The sequence below is a fragment of the Hyla sarda genome, chromosome 6 (genome assembly GCF_029499605.1).
Source record: "Hyla sarda isolate aHylSar1 chromosome 6, aHylSar1.hap1, whole genome shotgun sequence".
In the NCBI taxonomy this organism is placed as follows: domain Eukaryota; kingdom Metazoa; phylum Chordata; class Amphibia; order Anura; family Hylidae; genus Hyla; species Hyla sarda.
In genome coordinates this window covers 288,239,496-288,266,089 of record NC_079194.1, presented here as the reverse complement: position 1 = coordinate 288,266,089, position 26,594 = coordinate 288,239,496, and the positions used below count along the sequence as shown (strand labels likewise).

At 43.2% G+C, this 26,594-nt stretch overlaps 1 protein-coding gene across 6 annotated transcripts in view; it reads left to right on the top strand.

The window, feature by feature from the left end:
- Positions 1-387: 387 nt before the first annotated feature.
- Positions 388-26,594, top strand: part of PHF21A (PHD finger protein 21A) — a 195,111-nt gene continuing 168,904 nt past the window's right edge. For all 6 annotated transcript variants that reach the window (XM_056527632.1, XM_056527634.1, XM_056527635.1 and 3 more), the window contains exon 1: positions 388-813. The gene's annotated coding sequence lies outside the window, so the exon portion shown is untranslated. The remainder of the gene's footprint in view (positions 814-26,594) is intronic.

Here is a 26,594-nt window from a genome sequence, read left to right as displayed (position 1 = left end):
TCGCCGCACTGGCAACGTCAAATAGTCCGCTCTTTTCACTCGCTCCTTTTTCTTTTTCCTCAACTCTGAGCCCCCACCTTCTGTCACCGACTGGGGGGTTTTCCATACCGGGGAACCCTCCGGTGAACTTATTGAAGGTATTTGAGGGGGATAGAAAAAGATAGAACCATCTTCCCTCCTCCTCCAATCACATACACACACCCCCCCTCCCTTCTCTCCCTCCGCTCGGCCGGGCCGCTTTTTTTTCCTCTCTTTTCTTCCTACGTCACAGGGGCCTCGTGAGCGCGCGCGGGCCCGTCACCCCTCCCCTCCGCCGCTGATAGGACCCCGCGGGCGCGCGCATAGGAGAGGTGGGGGGGGGAGGTGGGGACGGGAGGGGGGTAAAGAAGAAGAAGAGTGCGGCGGAGGGATCCAGCTCCGGGTGCACTGCGGTTCGGGGAGGGAGAGAGTTCTTCTTCTTTGGCCATCACTTTCTCTTTATTTATTTATTTGCCCTAACGGGGGGCAATTAATTCCTTCCCCCTGCCCCCTCGTCCTTTGTGGCTTTAGACTTCTTCTTATTGACTATTTCGCCCCCTTTTTTTCTTTTTTACTGGGGGGTGTCCCCCCCAGCCCGTGTTATTTACCCCCAGCCTGTGGTGGGCCGGGGGGGGCGCTGTGAGGAGGGAAAAGATGTGGCGGTGACGGACGGGGCTTCCCTCCCATGAAAGAAGAGGAGAAGAAAGAAACGAGAAGAGAAGAAGGAGGAGGAGGAGGAGTGGGGAGCATCCCCGGCGACCCCCCCCTATCAGGAGCGGGGTACCCCTGCAGCAGGTGTGGGCCGGGGCCAGGGTGGGGGTTGGGGTGGTGTGGGGGCGGCAGGGTGGGCCGGAGCTCAGGGGAGTGTGAGTGAAAACTTGAGTGAGAAGTGAGGGCTGAGCAGGCCCGGGAGCCGGGGAGAGTAGTGTGTGGTGCTGAGGGGACAGCTGAGACTCCCAGCAAAGTGTCGTGCACCGTGTGTACAGGCAACTTGTGTGCGGTTTATGTGCGGCTCCCAGGATGCACCGCACTGCACACTGATTTAAAGGGCAACTCCACTGATTTAAAGGGGGCCTCCAGCTATTGCAAAACTACAACTCCCAGCATGCCCGGACAGCCTTTAGGCTGTCCGGGCATGCTGGGAGTTGTAGTTTTGCAACAGTCTCTTCGTGCGCCGCACTGATTTAAAGGGTAACTTCACGCTAACTGTTGTTTTCAACTACAACTCCCAGCATAAAGGCTGTCCGGACATGCTGGGAGTTGTAGTTTTGCAACAGTCTCTTCGTGCGCCGCACTGATTTAAAGGGTAACTTCACGCTAACTGTTGTTTTCAACTACAACTCCCACCATAAAGGCTGTCCGGACATGCTGGGAGTTGTAGTTTTTCAACAGTGAGTTCTGGTACGCTGCACTGATTTAAAGGGCAACTTCACTTTCGCTGTGTTGTTTTCCCCAATCAGTGTGCCTCCAGCTATTGCAAAACTACAACCCCCAGCATACCTGGACAGCCTTTAGGCTGTCCGGGCATGCTGGGAGCTGTAGTTTTGCAACAGTCTGTTCGTACGCCGCACTGATTGATTTAAAGGAACTGGTGTTTCCAACTACAACTCCAAGCATAAAGGCTGTCTGGACATGCTGGGAGTTGTAGTTTTGCAACAGTGAGTTCTGGTACGCTGCACTGATTTAAAGGGCAACTTCACTTTTGCCGTGTTGTTTTCCCCAATCAGTGTGCCTCCAGCTATTGCAAAACTACAACCCCCAGCATGCCTTGACAGCCTATAGGCTGTCCGGGCATGCTGGGAGTTGTAGTTTTGCAACAGTCTCTTCGTACGCCGCACTGATTTAAAGGGTAACTTCATGCTAACTGTTGTTTCCAACTACAACTCCCAGCATAAAGGCTGTCCGGACATGCTGGGAGTTGTAGTTTTGCAACAGTGAGTTCTGGTACGCTACACTGATTTAAAGGGCAACTTCACTTTTGCCGTGTTGTTTCCCCCAACCAGGGTGTCTCCAGCTGTTGCAAAACTACAACTCCCATTATGCGGCTGTCCGTGCATGCTGGGAGTTGTAGTTTTGCAACAGTCTCCTCGTACACCGCACTGATTTATAGGGGAACTTCACGCTTACTGTTTCCAGCTACAACTCCCAGCATAAAGGCTGTCCGGGCATGCTGGGAGTTGTAGTTTTGCAACAGCGGTCTATGTGCGACTCCTCGTACACACCACTGATTTAAAGGGCAACTTCACTTTCACAATGTTGTTCCCCCAACCAGGGTGCCTCCAGCTGTTGCAAAACTACAACTCCCAGCATGGCCGGACAGCTGCATGCTGGGAGTTGTAGTTTTGCAACAGTCTCCTTGTACACCGCACTGATTTAAAGGGTAACTTCACGCTAACTGTTGTTTCCAAACAACTCCTCTAGTTTTGCAACAGTGAGTTCTGGTACGCTGCACTGATTTCTAGGGCAACTTCACTTTTGCTGTGTTTCCCCAACCAGGGTGCCTCCAGCTGTCAAAAAACTGCAACTCTCAGAGTAAAGACTGTCCGGACATGTTGGGAGTTGTAGTTTTGCAACAGCGGTTTATGTGCCACTCCTCGTACGCCGCACTGATTTAAAGGGCAACTTCACACTAACCCTGGTTGTCTTCTAACAAGGATGCCTCCAGCTGTTGCAAGAGTACAACTTCCAGCATGCCTGTACATCCTTTGGCTGTCCGGGAATGCTGGGAGTTTTATTTTTGTGGGGCTTAAATGAGGCACCTCATACTCTGCGCTGATTTAAATGGCAACTTTACTTTCACCATGTTGTTTCCCCATGTGTGTGCCTACAGCTGTTGCAAATTTCACAACTCCCAGCATAACTGGAACAGTAAGTTGTAGTTTTGCAACAGCGCTTTATGTGAGGTTCCTAGGATGCCTCACACGCCACACTGATTTAACCCCTTAACAACGAAGGACGTAAATGTGCTAAGTACCACATCACCAGGACGTACATTTACGTCCTAAGCATAACCGCGGGCATCGGAGCGATGCCTGGATCATGCGCGGCAGGTCCCGGCTGTTGATCGCAGCCAGGGACCCGCCGGTAATGGAGGACATCCGCGATCCCGTGGATGTCCGCCATCAACCCCTCAGATGCCGTGATCAATACAGATCACGGCATCTGCAGCATCGCGGTCACTTAATTGGATGATCGGATCGCCCGCAGCGCTGCCGCAGCGATCCGATCATCCGGCACGGCAGCCGGAGGTCCCCTCACCTGGCTCCGCTGCCTTCCGGGAGTCTAATGCTCTGATCTGCCTTCCCGCAGACCTGAGCAGAAGATGACAGATAACCCTGATCAATGCTACAGGATTAGTAATCGAATTTTTGCTTTAAATAGTTCCCTATGGGGACTATTAAAGTGTAAAATTAAAAGTAAAAAAAATGTGAAAAACCCCCTCCCCAATAAAAACGTAAATTGTCCCATTTTCCCTATTTCACCCCCAAAAAGTGTTAAAAAAATATTTTATATACATATTTGGTATCGCCGCGTGCGTAAATATCTGAACTATTAAAATAAAATGTTAATGATACTGTACGGTGAACGGCGTGAACGTAAAAAAAAAAATCCAAAATAGCTGCTTTTTTATAACATTTTTTTCCAAAAATAATGAATAAAAAATGTATTAAAAGTTTTATATAAGCAAATATGGTATCAATAAAAAGTACAGATCACGGCGCAAAAAATTAGCCCTCATACGGAAAAATGAAGTTATAGGTCTTCAAAATAGGGGGATTTTAAACCTACTAATTTGGTTAAAAAGTTTGTGATTTTTATTTTTTTTTTATTTTTTTTTTAGTGCAACAGTAATAGAAAAGTATATTATCACGGGTATCATTTTAATCGTATTGACCCAAAGAATAAATAGCACATGTCACTTTTACCATAAATTGTACGGCTTGAAAACGAAACCTTCCAAAATTAGCAAAATTGCGGTTTTCTTTTTAAATTCCCCACACAAATAGTATTTTTTTGGTTGCGCCATACATTTAATGGTAAAGTGAGTGATGGCATTACAACGGACAACTGGTCGAGCAAAAAACAAGCCCTCATACTAGTCTGTGGATGAAAATATAAAAGAGTTATGATTTTTTGAAGGCGAGGAGGAAAAAATGAAAACGTAAAAATTAAAATTGTCTGCGTCCTTAAGGCCCAAATGGGCTGCGTCCTTAAGGGGTTAAAGGGCAGCTCCACTATCATCATGTTGTTTCTCAACCCTAGTGCCTCCACCTACTGCAAAACTACAACTCCCAGCATGCCCGTACATCCTTTGGCTGTCCGGGCATGCTGGGAGTTTTAGTTTTGCAACCGCATTTTTTATGCGGCACCTCATACTCCGCACTGTTTTAAAGGGCAGATTTACTTTAACATGTTGTTTCCCAACGAGTTTGCCTCCAGCTGTTTCAAAAACTACTACTCCCAGCATAACCTAACCGGACAGCCAAGTTGTAGTTTTGCAACAGCTGCTTATGTGTGGCATCCGGGATACCCACACTAATTTAAAGGGCAACTTCCCTTTTTTTTTTTTTTTCAAACCAGGGTCCCTCCAGTATTTGCAAAACTACTACTCTGCTGTTCTGTCATGCTGGGAGTTGTAGTTTTGTAACACCGGTTTATGTGCAGCTCACAGGAGGCCTCACACTCCACTCAGAGACCTGATACTGACTTAAAAGGCAACTTTAAAGCAGTTTATTCAATCCAGTATACCTCCAGCTGTTGCAAAACTACAACTCCTAGCATGTCTGGACAGCCAAAGGATGTACAGGCATGCTGGGAGCTGTAGTCTTGCAACAGCTGGAGGCACCCTGGTTGGGGGAATAACTGGTAGTTGTAGTTTTGCAACAGTGGTTTATGTGCAGCTTTCAGGATACCTCACACTCCACACTGATTTAATGGGCAACTTCACTTTTACCATGTTTTTTTTTTTTACAACCAAAGTACCTCCAGCTGTTGCAAAACTACAGCTCCCAGCATGCTCACACAGCCTTGGTTTGTCCGGGCATGCTGGTAATTGTCGTATAGTAACAGTGGTTTATGTGCTGCTCCCAGGAGGCCTCACACTCCACGCAGGGACCTGACACTGATTTAAAAGGCAACTTTAAAATCAGTGTTTCTAACTAGTTTGCTCTTAGCTGTTGCCAAACTACAAGCAGACTGTCCGGGCAAGCAGAAAGTTGTAGTTTTGCTACAACGCTTTATTTGCGGCTTCCAGGATGCAACACATAGGCCACTGTTACAATACGACAATTGCCAGCATGCCCGGACAAACCAAGGCTGTGTGAGATTTAAAGGGCATTTTGTCTTTTCACCCTTGTAAAAGCAGTGTTTCTCAACCAGTGTGCCTCCAGCTGTTGCCAAATTACAACTCCTAGCTGTCTGATCTTGCTGGGAGTTGTAGTGGTTTATGTGCGTATTCTTGGAGGCTTCACATTTCACTTGGGGAACTGACACTGGGGTGCATTCACAAGTAGTAAATCAAGAGTAATTCATGGCGGAAAATGTACGGCCGGAAAAAATAATTTTATTTTTGGAATTGCGTGCGGAAATGGGGGAGAAAGAAGTGAGGGGCTTTTCAGCCATTTCCACGCAAATTCCGCGCAAATTGCGCTCAAATTCTTCGCAAAAACTGTCGGGCAGAATATTTTTTTTTTACCATTGACTTTTATTGATTTCTGCTAGCAGATTCCGCTTGAAGAATTAACATGCTCATTCATCAAGCGGAACGAAATTCAGCGTCGGAATTCCGCTATCAGAATTTCCGCAGTGTGAACAGGACAGCGGAAAAAAACATTAAAGTCAATGGGCAGAGGAGATGTGAATTAATTTGGAGCGGAGAATTCAAGAGGAATTACTTGAGTAAATTCCTCTTGAATTAGGCTGGGTTCACATCACGTTTTTGCCATACTGTTTTCAATCCGTTTTTCTAAAGAAAACCGTATGGCAAAAAAACGGATGGAACAGTATGGGAAAAAGTAAACCGTATGCGTTTTTAAACAGTATACTGTTTTTAAAAGTGCATACAGTTCCGTCAGTTTTTATAGAAAAAAAACCCATACGTTTTTGAAAATTTTGTCCATTTTTAATGGGAGGGGTCTTAGGTGGGGACTTTAGGATTCAAATGTGCATGTGCAAAGTAAAAACGTATACGTTTTTCCCGTATGGAACCATATACATGTGCGTTTCCCATTGACGTCCATGTTAAAAACTAAAAAAAAAAGTATGCGGTTGCAGTATGGTTTTTAAACCGGAGTCAAAACCGTGGTTGACCACAATTTTGTATCCGGTTTAAAAACCGTACTGCAACCGCATATGTTTTTTTTAACATGGACGTCAATGGGAAACGCACATGTATACGGTTCCATACGGGAAAAACGTATACGTTTACGTTAATGACCCCTCCCATTAAAAATGGACATTTTCAAAAACTTATGTTTTTTTTTTTTTCTATAAAAACTGACGGAACTGTATGCACTTTTAAAAGCAGTATACTGTATTTTTCCATACTGTTCCATCCGTTTTTTTGCCATACGGTTTTCTTTAGAAAAACGGATTGAAAACAGTATGGCAAAAACGTGATGTGAACCCAGCCTTACTCTGTGTGAACGCACCCTTAAAGGGCAACTTAAAAAGCAGTATATGCCAAGCAGCGGGCCTTTACTGTTGCAAAACTACAACTCCCAGCATGCCTGGACAGCCAAAGGTTGTAGTTTTGCAACAGTGGTTTATGTGTGACTCCCAGGAGCCATCACACTCCACTTAGGTACCTGACACTGATTTTAAGGGCACTTTCAATTTCACCATGTAAAAGTAAAAGCAGTGTATTCCAACCAGTGTGCCTCTAGCTGTTGCAATACTACAACTTTGGGCGTGCTGGGAGTTGTAGTTTTGCAATAGTTGAAGACAGACACTGGTTGGAAAACTCCATTCCCTTTGAAGGAACTTTTTATCGTCACCTTGGCTTCAGTTATCTTTTATTTTTGTTTGTCTCCGCTCCACTGCTCCACTCTTTGTAAGGGTGTATTTTGTTTCCATTCAGTATATACTTTTTTTTTTCTTTAGGCCCCGGTATGCCATCCATTTGACTTACATTATAATAAAAAAAAAAAACCCTGCCTGTAATGTTTACACTTTTTTTTTTTTTTGCCGTACACAATAGTGTGGAGTAAATTAATCGTACAGGTCAAATGGAAAAAATAAATGCTGCCTTTACAGTACATTTTAATGTTGCTTTAAACAAAAACGTAGCCAAGTACTTTATTGTGTATAGGGAAAAAAAATCTTACACGTTGCAATCCATTTTTTCAAAATAATGTAAATCAACGAGGCAAAGTGGCATACCAAAAGTGTAGTTGACAAAGTTTTTGCATACAGCAAAATTAAATGGACTGTAGTGGAAAAGGTGAAATGGAGGCAAAAAACGCGGTGGACGGTTTACCTGCAGATTTTCCGCAGCTAATTGGCTGCAAAAAAATCTGATTTTGCTACCATTGACAATGGGTCTGAATAAAAATCAGCAAATCTGCCTCTTGTGGATTTTCTGCTGACCCATTAAAGTCAATGATAGCAAAATCTGCTGCAGATTTTTCACAGCAAATACACTGCGGAAATTCTGCAGCTAATCCGCCTGTACAGTATGTACAGTATAAGTATGTATAATTTTGCAGTATAGTACAGTATGTATAATTTTGCTGTATATAAAGATGTCAACTACCTAATTGTCTTTGTCAAAATTTTTTTTTTGTTGCAATCCATTTTTATTAACTTTTTTTTTTTATCATGTGAGTCAATGGGAAACAGATGCTGCTGTATCCATTAACCCCTTAACGACCACGAACATAAATGTACGTCCTGGTGCGGAGGTACTTAGCGCACCAGGACGTACATTTATGTCCTGTGTATGACCGCGAGCATTGAATCGGTGCTCGTGTCATACTCTGCTGATAGCAGCCGGGGACTTGCCGGTAATGGCGCGCGGATGTCCGCCATTAACCCCTCAGTGTCGTGATCAATACAGATCACGGCATCTGTGGCAATGCGCATGTTAAAATAGTTGATCGGATTGCCCGCAGCGCTGCCACTGGGATCTGATCATCTGTAATGGCGGCCAGAGGTCCCCTCACCTGCCTCCGGCCGTCTCCCAGCGTCTTCTGCTCTGTTCTGAGATCGAGCAGACCAGAGCAGAAGATGACTGCTAATACTGTTCAGTGCTATGCATACGGCATAGCACAGATCAGTATTATTAATCAGCTGATTGCCCTATGGGGACATAAAAAGTGTATAAAAAATAAAAAAAAATAAAAAAGTTACAAAATTTAAAAAGTAAAAAAAGTGAAAAATTCCCTTTTTACCCCCAAAAAGCCTAAATATATATATATATATATATATATTTTTTTGTAAACAAATTTTGTATCACTGCGTGCGGAAATATCCAAACTATCAAAATATAATGTTAATGATCCTGTATGGTGAACGGCGTAAACGTAAAAAAAAGTCCAAAAATGCTGCTTTTTCTCACATTTTATATATATATATATATATATATATATATATATATATATATAAAAAAATTATTAATATATGCAAATGTGGTATCAATATAAAGTACAGATGACGGCACAAAAAAGGAGCCCTCATACTGCCGCTTATACGGAAAAATTTAAAAGTTATAGGTGGTCAAAATAGGGCGGTTTTATGTTACTGATTTTATACAAAAATTTATAGACTTTAGCAGAGAGAAAAAATAGCGCATGCACTATTTTTCTTTTCTGGCAAACCACTGGATCTCTGGACGCCATTCAAGTCCAATTCAAGTGACCCAGTGGAGTCCGTTGTACTCTGACCCGTTTTGGGGCCGTTTGACGCAAAAAAAAGAGCTGAACAGACCCATAGTGGGACAGGGCACAACAGCAATGTAAAGCCTTAGCCTAACAGTGTATACATTTTTTTTTTTCTTTCTATTTACCTCCTGCATTCCAGCGGTGGCTTTGGTGACCTGCTCCAGTCCCCGGCTGCGCTCCTCTTCCTTATAGAAATTGTGACGTCAAGGCTCGCAGTGTCGCACTGCCCCTCTTCCAGTCACTTGCCGTGGCAATGTCTCACCTTGGCCAGTAATTTGCTGAGTGGCAGTGTGACACTTGAGTGCAGCTGGAGACCAGAGCAAGACACCAAAGGCACAGCTGGATCGCTGACGGTAAGTAAAAGTGTGTTTTTGTTTTTACACTGTTAAGTGGGTAAAGTTGTAAACAAAAAAAAAAAACAACCAACCCAAAAAAAAAATAACCAAACAAAAAAAACACCCGCTGTATAACTCCTTTTAACATGTGTGATTTTATTTATTTTTTTTCAATTTTGAAGTTATTTTGTATCTTTTATTTTACAGTTAGGGCTCATGCACCCTGAGGAAACTTGTCCAGTGGATCTGCACTGGCCTGGAATCTGCACTTATTTTGTGCTTATTTTTATGACTGAAATAAGCATCGTAAATAAATAAAAGCCTCAGTGATTATGGCCATGTTCAAACATCCGGAATTTCAGTGTGGAATTCCGCAGTAGCAGAGTCCCATTGTATTCAAAGAAATTCTATTTTGCTGTGCACATGGGAAAATAGGGGGATTAAATAGCCGATAACTTATATCGATATTCCAGTATACGTTATCAGCTATCGGCCTGAAAGGTCAAAGATTATCGGTATTGGCCCTAAAAAATCAATATCTATCGATCCCTACCATAAATCCCGATGTAAACATGTTGCCTGTGTGCACATGTCCAGAGGTTCAGTTCGCATGTAATATTTTGGTCAGTATTTTAGCCAAATTCAGGAATGGGCCAAAAACAATGACAAGCCAAAGGCTGTTCAGACATGCTGGGAATTGTATTTTTGCAACAGCTGGAGGCTCAATGGTTGGGAAATGCTGTGCTATTTAAACAGATTTGCAATGGAACTCTGACTCAGATGTGAACATAGTCCAAGGTCTAAGGTATGTTTGTTGTGGATTTTGCTGCAGATTACCTGTGGTTCTGCTGCGAGATCTGAAATGCGGATTTGTAAACTTTTACTCTTACCTGTGTGAACTTACCCATAGGACATCAATACAGGATCCTTAGAGGAGAGCAGTTATGTAGTTTTGGTCTGTAAGTACATGTTAACGCTGTTTTAACCCCTTAAGGACCAAGCTCCTTTTCACCTTAAAGGGGTACTCCGCCCCTAGACATCTTATCCCCTATCCAAAGGGGTATCGCCCGTCATTACGCACAGAGCGAACTTGCTCTGTGCAGTAATGATGGCGGGGTGCCGCAGTGGCGATCCCCGGGGTCCCCAGCAGCGGGACCGCGGCGATCTAACATCTTATCCCCTATCCTTTGGATAGGGGATAAGATGCCAGGGGCGGAGTACCCCTTTAAGGCCCAGGCCAATTTTATTTTTGCGTTTTCGTTTTTTCCTCCTCGCCTTGTAAAACCCATAACTATTTTATATTTCCATCTACAGACCCATATAAGGGCTTGTTTTTTGCATGACCAATTGTACTTTGTAATGAAACCTTTCATTTTACCATAAAATGTACGGCGAACCCCCCCCCAAATTTTTTTTTTTTAGGAACTAAATTTGAATGAAAACCAAAATTTTGCACATTTTGGAGGGTTTCGTTTTCACACTGTAAATTTACGGTAAAAATGACATGTGTTCTTTATGTTGTGGGTCAATACGATTAAAATGATACCCATGGCTAGATACTTTTATATTTTTTGTACCGCTTAAAAAAAATCTAAAACTTTTTGTACAAAATCAGTAATCTAAAATCGCCCTATTTTGACCACCTATAACTTTTTCATTTTTCCATATATAGGGCGGTATGAGGGCTCACTTTTTGCGCCATCATCTGTACTTTTTTTTTTAGATACCACATTTGCATGTATAAAACTTTAAGATCATTTTTATAAAAAAATTTTTAATAAAATGTGACGACAAAGCATCATTTTTGGAATTTTTTAATTTTTTTTTACATTTACGCCGTTCACCATACGGGATCATTAACATTATATTTTGATAGCCCGGACATTTACGCACGCGGCGATACCAAATATGTTCAATTTAAAAAATGTTTACGCTTTTTGGGGGTAAAATGGGAAAAACTGACAATTTTCATTTGGGGGAGGGGATTTTTTTTTTTTACTTTTAATTTTTAAATTTTTCAACTTTTTTTTAACACTTTTTATGTCCCCATAGGGGGCATTTGATTGCTAATACTGTGCAGTGCTATGTATAGGACACAGCAATGCTCAGTATTATCGGTGATCTTCTGCTCTGGTCTGCTCGATCTCAGACCAGAACAGAAGACCCCGGGAGACGGCGACGGCCGGAGCCAGGTGAAGGGACCTCCGGCCCCCATGCTGCATGATCGGATCGCCGCGGCAGCGCTGCCGGCGATCCGATCATCCATTCAAAGTACCGCAATCTGTATTGATCACGGCATCTGAGGGCTTAATGGCGGACATCCGCGCGATCGCGGATGTCGGCCATTACGGGCGGGTACCCGGCTGCTGCTAGCTGCCGGAACCTGCCATGTATGATGCGAGCACCGTTCCGATGCTCGCGGTCATACACAGGACGTAAATGTACGTCCTGGTGAGGGAAGTCCCGCCAAACCATGACGTACATTTACGTCCGTGGTCGTTAAGGGGTTAAGGACTCGGCGTTTTTCAGTTTTTGCATTCTCGTTTTTTCCTCCTTACCTTTTTTTAAAAATCATAACCCTTTCAATTGTCCACCCAAAAATCTATATTATGGCTTATTTTTTGCGCCACCAATTCTACTTTGCAGTGACATTAGTCATTTTACCCAAAAATCCACGGCGAAACAGAAAGAAAAAATCATTGTGCGACAAAATTGAAGAAAAAACGCCATTTTGTAACTTTTGGGGGCTTCTGTTTCTACGCAGCACATTTTTCAGTAAAAATGACACCTTATCTTTATTCTGTAGGTCCATATGGTTAAAATGATACCCTATTTATATATTTATATATATTTAAATATTTTTATGTGCCATGATCTGAAATTTTTATCAGTACCATGTTTGTTTTGATCATACTTTTTGATCGCTTTTTATTCATTTTTTAATGGTATAAAAAGTGGCCAGAAATACACTATTTTGGACTTTGTTTTTTTTTTTTTACTTGTACGCAGTTGACCGTGCGGTTTAATTAACGATATATTTTTATAGTTCTGACATTTTCGCACGCAGGGATACCTCATATGTTTATTTTTATGTTCACTTTTCTAATGGGAAAAGGGGGGTGATTCAAACTTTTATTAGGGAAGGGGTTAAATCACATATTAACACTTTTTTTTCACTTTTTTTTTTTCCAGTGTTTTAGTCCCCATAGGGGACTATATCACTGCACATACTGATCTTTTACATTGATCACTGGCATGTATTAACATGCCATTGATCAGTGTAAGGCTGGGTTCACACCACGTTTTTCAAATATGGTAACCGTACACGGTTTTCTGCAAAAAAACGTATACGACCGTATCCGAAACCGTATGCATAGAGAATGCATTGTAAACCGTATTCCAAATGTTGTGTACGGTTGCATCCGTTTTGCCTCGGATACGGTTTTGCCGATTTTTCAACCGTAGGCAAAAACGCTGTCGACCACGTTTTTGCCTCCGGTTGGAAAACCGTATGCGAACCGTATGCGGTTCTTTTAACATTGCTGTCTATGAGAACCGTACACAGAATTTCAGAATACGGTTGTATACGGTTTTTCTAATCCGTTTTTGGAGTTGACACATGCGCAGATTGGAATTTCAATAGAACAATAGTAACTTTATTAAATTGCTGGAAAACTGATTCCAACAAAATAGCAAAACCGCACGCAAAAACTGATGCAAACGGATAGAACCGTACGGGGAAAAACCATATACGTTTTAATTTGGAGTCATACGGTTGTATAAGGTTGCATACGGTTTTTGCCATACGTTTTTTTAGCGGAAAACCGTATACGGTAACCGTATTTGAAAAACGTGGTGTGAACCCAGCCTTATTGGCGCTTGACTGATCCTGCCTGGATCTCATGCACGGAGCAGTCATTCGCCGATCGGACACAGAGGAGGCAGGTAGGGATCCTCCCGGTGTCCTGTAAGCTGTTCGGGACGCCGCGATGAAATCCCGAACAACCCAACTGCCGGGATACTTTCAGTTTCACTTCAGACGTGGCGGTCAACTTTGATCGCCGGGTCTGAAGGGTTAATACAGGGCATCACAGAGTTCGGTGATGTCCTGTATTGGCTGCCGGGACCGACCCGATATGATGCGGGGTCACCGCACGTTATATCGTGGGAGCTGGCGCAGGACGTAAATGTGTCATTAAGGAGTTAATAAACAATGGAACCTTAAAAGAATTGCTTATAGGTCAGCAGATGAAGTTTAGAAGTATCAGAATTAATAATGCATCTTTGGGAACCACACATCATAAGTAAAGCAAACTATTTCTAAAGTTGAGCGGCCTGTACACACTAGGCCTCGTTCTCATCAGCTTTAGGGGCTTCATTCCCTGATTATGTTATAATAACAGGGTTTACAGGGAAAAATAATACTGCGGGTCCGGGTTATTTCTCAGCTAAAATCCTGCAAAATAAGGACATCAAATGTAAACTCAACTAGCCCCATTCAAAGTCAATGGGGGAGATTCATCAAAACTTGTGTAGAGGGAAATTGGTGCAGTTGCCCATAGCATCCAATCAGTTTACTCATTGCTATTCTGTTTAAGTGTCCTTATTAAAAATAAAAGATGCAATCTGTTGCTATGGGCAACTGCACCACTCATTCTCTACACAGGTTTTAATAAATCTCCCCCAATGGAGCCTTTTGGGATCGGTTTGTACGTTTTCTAATGAATGTAGAAAGTTAATTAGTGTGTATTGTCATGCAGTGCTACATACCATGTGATTTCACCTGCACTTTCCTCTTGTACCTTTTAGGGTACGTTCACACGTGCGTATTTACAGCGTATTTTACGCTGCAGATCCGTCGCTGAAGGACCTCTGTATGGTGCCCTTAAATGTGCCTGCTCGGAGTGGCAATATGCCGCTCCGAGCAGACACACTGCTATGTGCGAGTTGAAGCGCATGCACGGTGTACTTGCACACATCGCGGCCGCTTCCCCTGCTCAATGAGCTATGCCAAGAGCTGCCGCGATGTGCGACTCGCACATCGAAGTGTGTCTGCTTGTAGCAGCGTATTGTCACTCCGAGCAGGCACATATAAAGGCAGCATATAGGAGGTCCTTCAGCGGCGGATCCGCAGCGAAATACGCTGCGAAAATCCACACGTCTGAACGTACCCTTAGGGTACGTCCACACGTTGATAACTCACTGTGAGTTTCAAAACCATTGACTTCAATGACTGGCAATCTGCAAAGCTACCACTATTGCGAATTTTCCATGCACCCATTGAAGTAAATGGTAACACAACTTGCAGTGGATTTCCTGCAGCAGGAAACCCGATGCAAATTTATCAACATTCCTCCGCAGAGGATTCGGCTGCTCTGTGCACACAGCTGTATTTCCCGATTCCGGCATCTGCAAAAAGAATTGACTTGGCGGCCCTAGCGCCTTCCGGAGCTTTAAAATGTGCGATATAGCCCGCATTTTCCAGGCAGGCATTCCACACACTTTCAGCCATGTGAACATAGCCTAAGGGTATGTTCACACCTAAGTAATCCACTGCAGGTTTCCTACAGCTGAAATCTCTCTTGTGGATTATGTGGCTATCCATTGAAATCTGCAAGTGGAATTGCAGCAACAGATTATTCATGTGTGAATGTACCCTTAGTACAGTTTGCATAAACTTGGTGTAAAGCAGCTTTAGGCTAAGTTTCCACTTGTTTTTTTTTCAGGCAGTTTTTGGATTTCTGCAGTTTTTGAGCCAAAGCCAGAAATGTATTCAAAAGGAATAGGACATATAAAGGAAGGACTTACACTTCTCCTCCCTTATGGATCCACTTCTGACTTTGGCTCAAAAACTGCAGTGGCAGTTTTCCAAAAACTGCCAGAAAAAAAAACAAGTGGAAACTTGCATTGCAAATGCATTGATATGGCTCTATTTGCCATATCAATGCATTTATGACTATAGGTCTTAAAAATAAAATCCCCACCTTAGGAGGAAGTGGCACATACGGTCCCTATGGCTCCATACTACAGAGCTGTAGGCAATTTATGGGGCATTTATGAACAAGTTTAGAGCCTTTTATGGTGCAGAAATGTCAGTGTAGTGCAAACTTTGTGTGACCTTTGGCGAAAGTGATTTAGACTAAAATGTCTTTGGTATACACTTTTGGTTTTTACTTTGTAGGGGCTACTGATTTGTGAAGTGGGACTTTTCTAAAAAAAAAAAAAAAAAAAATTAAATATAAATAAATAAAAAGTTGCCTTCATTTTAACCACAAATGTTAATAAATTTGTGCGTACTAAATATTTCACTCCAAGGTACACTGAAACCTACACATCTGGGGGAAATGCTCCACCAAAATATACGCAAAATTTTGCGAAAAAATGTAAACACAAAACAGGAGTAAAAAAAATCTTTGATACATGTCCCCCAATGTGTACAAGCACCATAAGCATTACATTTCCCGTGCACTATTTAATAAACAAGTGAAAACAATTAGTTTACTTAATACACCCTTGATATATGCTCTTTGGGCGGAATATTTCACTTTCTTTTTTGTGTGTAAACTGTGCCAGATTGGTTGAAAATGTTGCTCAGCACACATTTTCAAAATAGTTTTGCCTTGTTTGTACCATGTGTTCATATTTCAATAGGGTTGTGGCTTAAATTTTCAAAAGTCTGCACAAAAAAAACAATCCTTGTTTATACTAAGGCTAGGATTCCACAAGAAACGCCAGTGCATTTTCCTGCGTCTTAACATTTTTTTTTTCTGGTGTTTTTGCATTTGAGTGGAAATAGCATTTTTGGCCCTATGGCGTTTTTCCAAAATTTGTTAGGTACCGAAAGAAGAAGAAAAAAAAATGCAGTAGGGATCGGGAAAAAATGTATTTAACAAATTTTTTTTAATGAAATTTTTATACATTTTTAATTAAGTGTGTGTGTTTCACTCGTAGTACCTTTACTAATAGACATATCGCCCGAGTGTCACTCATGACACCTGATGCGATCATCCTGTCTATTGCAGAGATGCGGAGCTGCTCTATACAGCGCTCGCATCTCTGCTCTGTACTCCAGGCCGGCCAGTGATGTGAATAGAAATTCACATCACTCATTCATATTTTCCACCCAGAGTGGGGATTGGCCGGATGGCTGCAGCCAATCCCCGCTCTCAGAGGGAAATATCAATGAGTGATGATCTATTCACATCACTGGCCGGAGTACAGAGCAGAGATGCGAGCGCTGTATAGAGCCGCTCCGCATCCCTGCAATAGATAGGACGATCGCGTCGGGTGTCAGGAGTGACACCCGCTGTGATCTGTCCTTAACTGCGGGTACTACTTCCAACATGAAGCACACTCAGCTCCATGTTGGGAGCTGTAGTACCTGCATTAATAGACAGATCGCAGCGAGTGTAACTTCTGACACCTGTTGCGATCTGTCTATTAATGCAGGTACTACAGCTCCCATCATGGAGCAGAGTGTGCTTCATGTTGGGAGCAGTAGTACCTGCAGTGTAGGAAAGCGCACAGCGGATGTCACTCCTGGCACCCTCTGTGATCCTCCTGTATAATGTATAGATGTGGCCGGCCGGTCTTCTATGGTCCCCTGCACTGCTGTATATATACACCTATTCATATTTCCCCACAGAGAGTTGTGATTGGCTGGAACCATCTGGCCAATCACAGTTCTCTGCGGGAAATATGAATATGTGTATATATACGGCAGTGCAGGGGACCATAGAAGAGCGGCTGGCTGCATCTATAAATTATACAGAAGGATCGCAACAGACCCGGGCGATCTGTCAATTTGTACAGTTACTACTACTCCCATCATGGAACAGTGTGTTCCATGCTGGGAGTAGTAGTACTACATAAAAAATTTAAAACACACACTACTTTGTGCCCTGTCTGCACACATAAATTGATCCCTGTTTAAAAATTTATAAAAATAGTTATAAAAAAGATAAATTTTGTTAAATACAATTTTTCCGTCACTACTGTATCTTTTTTTATTCTTTTAATGGTACCCTACGAAACTTTATTAAAAAAGTATCTCCACCACTTTTTTGGATCGCTAAAGTCCAAAAAAGAATAAATACCGCCTGCAAAAACGCCAAAGTTAAACCCCACATGGCGTTTTTTTTTTTTTTTTTACTCCCATAGACTTCTATGGGAGGAAAAAACGCCACGATTTCAGGGAAAACAAAAAGGCCATAGGCTCAACGTGCTGTGATTATGCCAAACCACCAAGGAGCTGAAAGAGTGAAAAAACGCCAAAATGATGGGGGGAAAAAAAAAACGCCAAGCTGAAAAACGCAAAGTGGCAAAATAATTTAGCGATTTCTTATTTACAGCTAACATCTGGCTGCAGCGTTGATTGGCTGAAAAAACGCCAATCGGCAGAATTGGCGTTTTTCCCACAAAAAAAGCGGAATACAAGCTTAACTCAGAGGTGGTGTAGCCTGAGCGCACAGTGTAAGGGTATGTTCACACTTCGGATTGTGAACGGAATCTCCGCTCTCAGAATTCCACGAGTGGAGATTCCATTCTAGCGGCCGCCGCCGAAATACTTCGGCGGTAGGACTGTGCTGCACTGCGCCATCACCATTGATGGCTATGCAGTGTTCGCGGACTTCCGCGCAAAGAATGAACATGTTCTTTCTTTGCGCGGAACAATTTCAGCGGCGGAATTGTCCGCAGTGTGAACGGGTCTTGCGGAAACCCATTCACACTGATGTTTATATTCTCAGCGTGTAATTCCGTTCGCGTAATTCCGCTCCTGGAATTCCGTGGGAATTATGTAGTGTGAACATACCCTTAGATGTGCCAGATTTTCAAACAGCGTAAGTCTGATGGCACAATCCTAGAATGCCTAGTCTAAGTATAGAGTTATAGACCAGGTTTTATTTATTTAGTGCAGAGTCTTGGTACATGTGGCCTAAAGTTTTTCAGTGTAGTAACAGCTACAAACTATAAAACAATTTAGATCACAGCACTGTTAAGGCTCGTTCACGCAAGCGTATTTTGTTTCAAACTCTCAGTAGGTTTTCCGCTGCAAATCTGAAAGAGATGGGTTGTCCGCAGCTGAAAATCCACTGCAGGCCACATTGAGTTCTACAAAATACACTTGTGTGAACAAGTCCTTAGGGCTAGGTTCACACTATGGAATTTCCAAATATAATTCCATTGAGAAATTTCAGTGATTCAGAGTCCCATTGCGGTTAATGGAATTCCGCTGCACAGTGCACACTACGGAATTTCAGCAGTGAAACTAATTGATCTCGGTCATTCTTTAGGCGCAACCTGCACGTAATAGATTGCCGTCTATGGGGATGACCCTGTCCACTAGGTCACATTACTTTAAAATCCAACCAAAATCAGTGCAGATTTGCTTCCTCAGATTTTGGTGTAAGTTGAAGAAGAAAAAAATATCTCCCTTCTGGGATCTGCAGTTGCTGATTTTGTTTTCCAGGTTGCTTCCACAGAATAAAAAATCTGCAGATAGGCTGGGTTCACACTACGTTTTCTCCCATACGGGAGCGCATACGGCAGGGGGGAGCTAAAACCTCTCGCTCCCGTATGTCACCGTATGCGCTCCCGTATGTCATTCATTTCAATGAGCCGGCCGGAGTGAAACGTTCGGTCCGGTCGGCTCATTTTGACCACAGTTGACCACAGTTTTAGGTCCGGTTGTAAAAGCGCATACGGCGCAAAAATGAGCCGACCGAACGTTTCACTCCGGCCGGCTCATTGAAATGAATGACATACGGGAGCGCATACGAAGGCATCCGGGAGCGCGAGGTTTTAGCTCCCCTCTGCCGTATGCTCTCCCGTATGGGAGAAAACGTAGTGTGAACCCAGCTTAAGCTGGCTTTTGTTTTTTTTACTTGCCCAGTAAAGTAAATCGGGGGGATAAATCCACAATGAATGCTCAGCATATTTGCAATATAAATTGACCTGCTCGCTGATAAAAAATCTGCACTGTATGCCAATTTCTGCATGGATTTTGTTAGTTTTTTTTTTCCTTTTTCCACTAATCTCTCATCCACTTGGCTGTTACTGTGAATTCTGCAGCTCCTGTGCTGAACATCCGTGTCATGTAGATGGGACCCTCAATGCACAGAATGAGCAAATATTTGTATGTATTGTTGATATAAATAGGTTCAACCTAAAGGTTCTCTTGTCTTTGGTTGACAGGCTTCTCCTATAGAACTGCATTGCTAGTGATAGTTTGCATTGACTGATGTCCCTGTGCACATGCAATGATTGTATTGATATCAATGTCCATGTTTGGGTTTTATTTGAGGGCTGGAAATGGTTTGTTGGTGGCTTAGAAAGACTGTGATGTATAAGTGAACCAAGTGTAAGGCATAAGTTTCAAATTTTTATTTTTTTTGTCCTGCATTTTTTCTGCCATTTTTTTTTCATTTGTGTGGAAATTGCATTTTTGTTTTTGGAACCCAAGATGCAGTAGTGATGGGGGAAAAAATATGTATTTAACAAAATTTATATTTTTTATAACAAAATTTTAATACATTTTTAATAAAGTGTGTGTGCTTCCCTCCCCCCCCTCTCTTTTTTGACATTTTATAGGTAGTACTACTACTGCCAGCATGGAACACACTGTTCCATGATGGGAGTAGTAGTACCTGTACTAATAGACATATCGCCCGATGCGATCGTCCATAATATAGCAGAGATGCGGAGCGGCTCTATACAGCGCTCGCATCTCTGCTCTATACTCCGGCCAGTGATGTGAATAGAACATCACTCATTCATATTTTCCGCCCAGAGTGGTGATTGGCCGGATGGTTGTAGCCAATCACAGCTCTCAGAGGGAAATATGAATGAGTGATGTTCTATTCACATCACTGGCCGGAGTATAGAGCAGAGATGTGAGCGCTGCATAGAGCAGCTCCGCATCTCTGCAATAGATAGGACGATCGCAGGAGTGATACCTGCTGTGATATTTCCTTAACTTTAGGTACTACTACTCCCATCATGGAGCACACTCTGCTCCATGTTGGGAGCTGTAGTACCTGCAGTTAAAGGGGTAGTCCAGTGGTGAAAAACTTATCCCCTATCCTAAGGATAGGGGATAAGTTTGAGATCGCGGGGGGTCCGACCGCTGGGGCCCCCTGCGATCTCTCTGTACGGGGCCCCGGCTCTCCGCCGAGATAGCGGGTGTCGACCCCCGCACGAGGCGGCGGCCGACACGCCCCCTCAATACATCTCTATGGCAGAGCCGGAGATTGCCGAAGGCAGCGCTTCGGTTCTGCCATAGAGTTGTATTGAGGGGGCGTGTCGGCCGCCGCCTCGTGCGGAGGTCGACACGCCCCCTTCCAGCGGGCTGTCGGGGCTCCGTACAGGAGATCGCGAGGGGTCGGACCCCCCGCGATCTGCAACTTATCCCCTATCCTTAGGATAGGGGATAAGTTGCTCACCACTGAATCACCACTGGACTACTCCTTTAAGGAAAGATCACAGCAGATGTCACTCCTGACACCCGCTGTGATCCTCCTGTATAATGTATAAATGCGTTCGGCCGATCTTCTATGGTCCCCTGCACTGCCGTATGTATACACCTATTCATATTTCCCACAGAGAGTTGTGATTGGCTGGAACCATCTGCCAATCACAGCTCTCTGGGGGAAATATGAATAGGTGTATACATACGGCAGTGCAGGGACCATAGAAGAGCGGCCGGCCGCATCTATAAATTATACAGAAGGATCGCAACGGGCGATCTGTCAATTAGTACAGGTACTACTACTCCCATCATGGAACAGTGTGTGTTCCATGATGGGAGTAGTAGCACCACCTAAAAATAAAGAATAAAAAGTGAAAAACACACACACTACATTTTTATTATTGTCCTCTATATTTTTAGTGCCCTGCCTGCCCACATAAATTGATCCCTGTTTACAAATTTATAAAAACTTTGTTAAATACATTTTTTCCATCACTACTGTATCCTTTTTTTATTTTTAAAGGAAAACTGTCAGATATGTTCTCCCGCACTGTCCACAGTACTGGTGGATAGTGCGGGAGACGCTGATTAAAACGAGCCCTACCTTACCCGGATCCGCCTGGCCGTTTGCCCGCAATTGTAGTTTTATTTTATGTGTATAACTGGCACGGGTGGAGCTTCTGCACTGACGTCAGCGCTGCTTATGAATATTCATCCCCCCTCCCTCCAGTTAGGGGCGGTGAAGAGAGGGAGAACTGGAGGGAGGGGGGATGAATATTAATAAGTGGCGCTGACGTCAGTGCAGAAGCTCCACCCGTGCCAGTTACAGCAAGATATACACATAGAATAAAACTACAATTGCGGGCGAACGGCCGGGTGGATCCGGGTAAGGTAGGGTTCGTTTTAATCAGCGTCTCCCGCACTATCCACCAGTACTGTGGATAGTGCGGGAGAAAATATGACAGTTTTCCTTTAATGGTTCCCTACAAAATTTCATTAAAAAAAAGGTATCTCGATCACTTTTTTTGGATCGCTAAAGTCCAAAAGAGAATAAAAACCACCTGAAAAAATGGCAAAGTTAAAACCCACATGGCGTTTTTCTTGGCTTTTTTTTTTTTTTTACTCCCATAGACTTCTATGGGAGAAAAAACGCCACGATTTCATGGGAAAAAACGCCAGTGGCTCAACATGGTGCGATTTTGCAAAAACTCCAAAAAAGCGAAAAAACGCCAAAAGGATTAAAAAAACGGCAAACTGAAAAACGCCAAGTGGAAAAGGAATTTTGCGATTTCTCATTGGTTTACAGCTAACATCTGGCCGCAGCAATTTTTGTCAGAAAAATTGCCATGCGGCAGAATTGGCGTTTTTCTTGGCATTTAAAAAAAAAAAACAAAAAAAAAAAACACAGCTAGTGGTCCATAGATTGAAGAGAATGGTATATTCTATAGGTTGTGTTCACACATGGCATTTTATTTGCGGTAGCCCCAATATTTACTGCTGCAACTTTGCTGATATTTTTCAATCTCGCTGTACACTATATGTGACTGAAAGCGCTTCGTGTAAAACTAGAGCAGATAAAATCAGATCGATGACCCAGAGTATCAGTTTTTTTTTTTAAAGTAGAGCAGTGATTCTCAACCTGTAGCTCTGAATGTTGCAAAACTTCAACTCCCAGCATGCCCTGACAGCCTTCAGCTGTCAGGGCATGCTGGGAGTTGTAGTTTTGCTACAGCCAGAGAGCCACAGGCTGATAAATACTGCAGAAGAGGATATAAAATGAAAGTGCTGATCGAAGTGCTTATTGCACCACTAGTAATCTGCATTTGTTTTCTAGACCAATAAATGAACAAATAGTGTGTGTGTGTGTGTAATGCTATTTTGGCATGCAGTTGTCTGATAGAATCCTGTGGAAATGTTACAGTACAGATTTCTATTTATTTTAAATCCCGTTGCACACTTGTGATGCGACCATGCTTTATTTACATGTTTAAATACATTTACATTATCAGCGCTCTGGTAGGAGGAGATGTTGCAGCATTTAGAGCGCCAAGTGACTTGCTGATTATATACAACTGTGTCCAGTCATCTGCATTGAGTTGGCCGTGGTGAATTTACATGCCAGCCAAGGGTACGACGCTCTGAAGTGTTCTCGGGGGTTTATTGCACTCCATAAAGATACTGAGTGCAGACACATGGATGAAAATGCTGCACATTGTGTAGCAAATCAATATATATGGCCGTCATTTGTAATACAGTGAAATCTCTTCAAAATACCACCCCCCCCCTACCCAGACCAGATTTTTTTGTGACAGATTTTTAAAGTTTCTAATTTATTAACCACCCCCCCCCCCCCTGAAAGACCACTATTTGTACAATTTTGGGTGGTCTTCTCAAAGAGGTTTCACTCTATGTTCTTCTATTATTTTCCTGACAGGTAAGGCTGCTTTCACACTGTAATTGCTCTGTTACAAACGGACGTTTATGGCTCTGTTTTTTTTTCTCTTTTCTTTTCTTCAACTTTGCGAGCCATTAACGTCCGTTATTATAACGGGAATTATAACCGGCAAAGAGGAGCCCATTCACTAGAAGGGGATTCCTTTAACGTCCGTTATAACTCCCGTTATTGCGGCCTAAGATAGCGGGAGAAAAAGACGGCGCAAGCACTAATTTTTCTCCCGCTATCTTCATAACGGCCGTCATACTACCTGGACTAAACGGTAGTGTGAAAGGAGCCTTACGAATAAATTTTAAAAGCTGCACTCTGCTTGGCTTCTCAGACTTTCCTTCTGTGAATTGGGATACAATTCGCTCTATGGAATTTTGCTCGGAAATTTCACTGCATGAAAAACGTTTTCAGTTTAGCCATTCACACTCCGGAATTTCCGCTTCAGAAATCCAGATTCCGGACCCGCCGTGGTCAACCACGGTTTTGACTCTGGTTTAAAAACCGTACTGCAACCGCATAAATTTTTTTTTTTTTTTTTTTTTTAACATGGACGTCATTGGGAAATGCACATGTATATGGTTCCATACGGGAAACAGTATACAATTTTTACTTTGCACTTGTGCATTTGCATCCTAAAGTCCCCACCCAAGACCCCTCCCATTAAAAATGGCCAAAACTTTCAAAAACGTATGTTTTTTTTTTTTCTATAAAAACGGACAGAACTGTATGCACTTTTAAAAACAGTATACTGTTTAAAAAACGCATACAGTTTACTTTTTCCCATACTGTTCCATCGGTTTTTTTGCCATACGGTTTTCTTTAGAAAAACTGATTGAAAACAGAATGGCAAAAACGTGATGTGAACCCAGCCTGATTCAGTCAGTTCCTGCTGTGTACAGAATGTCTGCCTAGAATTTCTCCAGACAGACACTCCGTAGTGTGAATGCACCCTTAGGGGTATATTCACACGGTGAATGTCCGTTATGGACATTCCGCTGCAGCACAAGGCATACTCGCACGGAATGCATTGCAGTCTATGAGAACGCGTTACTGTGCGGTCCTAGCGCAGGTACAGTAACCCCCCGACATGCGATAGCCCCGACATATGATCACATCGACATACGATGGCCTCTCAGAGGCCATTGCATGTTGATGTCAGCATCGACATACGATGTTTTTATATGTCGGGGCCATCGCATTAACTGCTATCCGACAGCGCAAAATGCTTAAGCTGCTGTTGGATAGCAGTTTAAGCATCCCGGACAGGTTCACTTACCTATCCCCGCTGCTCCGGGTCCACTTCGCGATCTTCCGGCGTTTTCCGCATCTTCTCCGGGGTCTGGGCCTCGCTTTCCGGCGTTGTTGTTACGTCGCTACGCATGCCGTCCCGGCGCACAACGTAATAACGTCACCAGAAAGCGAGGCCCGGACACTGGAGAAGATGCGGAAGAAGACGGAGGATCCCGAAGAAGATGCCGGAGCAGCGGGACAGCATCAGGAGCCCCTGGGACAGCATCGGGAGCGGTGAGGACGCGGTCCGGAGCGGCGGGGACAGGAAAGTATTAAATGCACTTTTTACATTGCACGAATCCCTCAACATACGATGGATTCGACAAACGATGGGTCGTTTGGAACGAATTACCATCGTATGTTGAGGGACGACTGTATATTATGCAGTCTGCGGAATGCCTGCATGGATATTTTCTGTGCGGACGTTGCGATGTGACCATAGCCTTAATAAAGTGTAGCTCTACCACAACTCACGGGTGACACCTTGTTGCTGTGGAGCACTAGAGACATAAGTGCACAAAGTTTTCCACAGAACTGATGGCAATAATCGTACACCCACATTTTTTCGTACCCCCCCCCCCCCCCCGGTACTGAAGTGGCTTTGAGGCCCTCTTTTTTATTTTTATTTATTTTTCTTCCTTATTTTTGATGCTTGCACTTTTCCTGCTCTTTTGTAAGCTTGCAAAATGCTTGAAATTGACAAATTGGCTTCTCTCCAGACCTTATTCCAGCAACCTGTATGCACCGCTCTAGGCGGGTCGTTGTGGTGCTGACGTCTTTGTTTACCCACCTCCTAGTCCTGTTTTGGCCTTTATTCGGATTGTATTATTTTTTTTTTCTCCGCGCCCCCCCCCCCCCCCCCTCAGCAATCGCAGCTGCCATTCTAACACCAAGGAATGTACTCGTCTCTCTTTCTCTCTGTTTCTATGTCTCTATGTCTCTCTCACTCCTTACACTTTACAGGGGTTTTGTCGAGGACATGTGTACGGTGCTGAACACCAGCTCGTGTTTTCAGGGGCTTTTGTTTAAATGGGAAAATATCGGGCATCCCGTTTCTGTGTGAAGTAAAATATCAGTGCAGTAATGGAGGAAACGTGCTGTTTTGTGGATATTCTTTACAGGAAACTAGTAGATAGAAGTAATATAAATATATATATATATATATATATATATATATATATATATATATATGTGTGTGTATATATATATATATATGTGTGTGTATATATATATATATATAATATATATATTTTTTTTTTATTCTTCCTCTTAAGCTGCCGGGATTGTGAGTCTGTCTGTTTTTCTAGCAATGAGTCAGTCGCTCAGTATTCTTAGGCCGTGAGCTGTACTGTGCTTTATGTGCATTGGTAATCATTGTTTTCTGGTTTGTCTTCATGGGTTAGGCCTAGTTTAACTCCCAGACAACTAGAACATGTAAGCCAGTGTGTTGCAAAACTACAACTCCCATCATGCCCGGACAGCCTTCGGCCAGTGTGTTGCAAAACTACAACTCCCATCATGCCCGGACAGCCTTCGGCCAGTGTGTTGCAAAACTACAACTCCCATCATGCCCGGACAGCCTTCGGCTGTCCGGGCATGATGGGAGTTGTAGTTTTGCAACAGCTGGAGGCACACTGGTTGGGGAGCACTGGTGTAAACAATGCAGCACAGCAGTGGGGTCCACAAACTACAGTCCATCTGGCACGACCACAGCTTTGAAGGGACAGGTGGCGGAGAGGTCCCGGCTGAAGGCTTATTATTTACTTACATGCATAGAAATAATGTTATGTGGTTCGGGGCAAGGGAGGGGCTGCAGGGTCTTTGTCTTTAACCATGTTTTAGCTGTGTAACATGAGTACAAATGCCAGAGCATGTGTGGAAAGATGCTAACGCACACGCCAGGCGGCTGTACAGGACGTTCTGTTATGTTAGCAGATTTGGTAGACTGAGACTGTTTTTGCTCTCATGCTTTTTTTTTTCCCCCTCCTTCAGACGATGAGTGTATTAGTCATTTGTGGTTTATCCGTTTGGTTATGTAAAGGTAATTGCGCTCCTGCCCTCATTTTCATTTTCACTCCTTTTTTGTATCCATTGAGTTTTATGAGAAAGTTTCCTGCAGTGGAGGAGTTTAAGCATGCATGGGATAGTCATACGGCTAT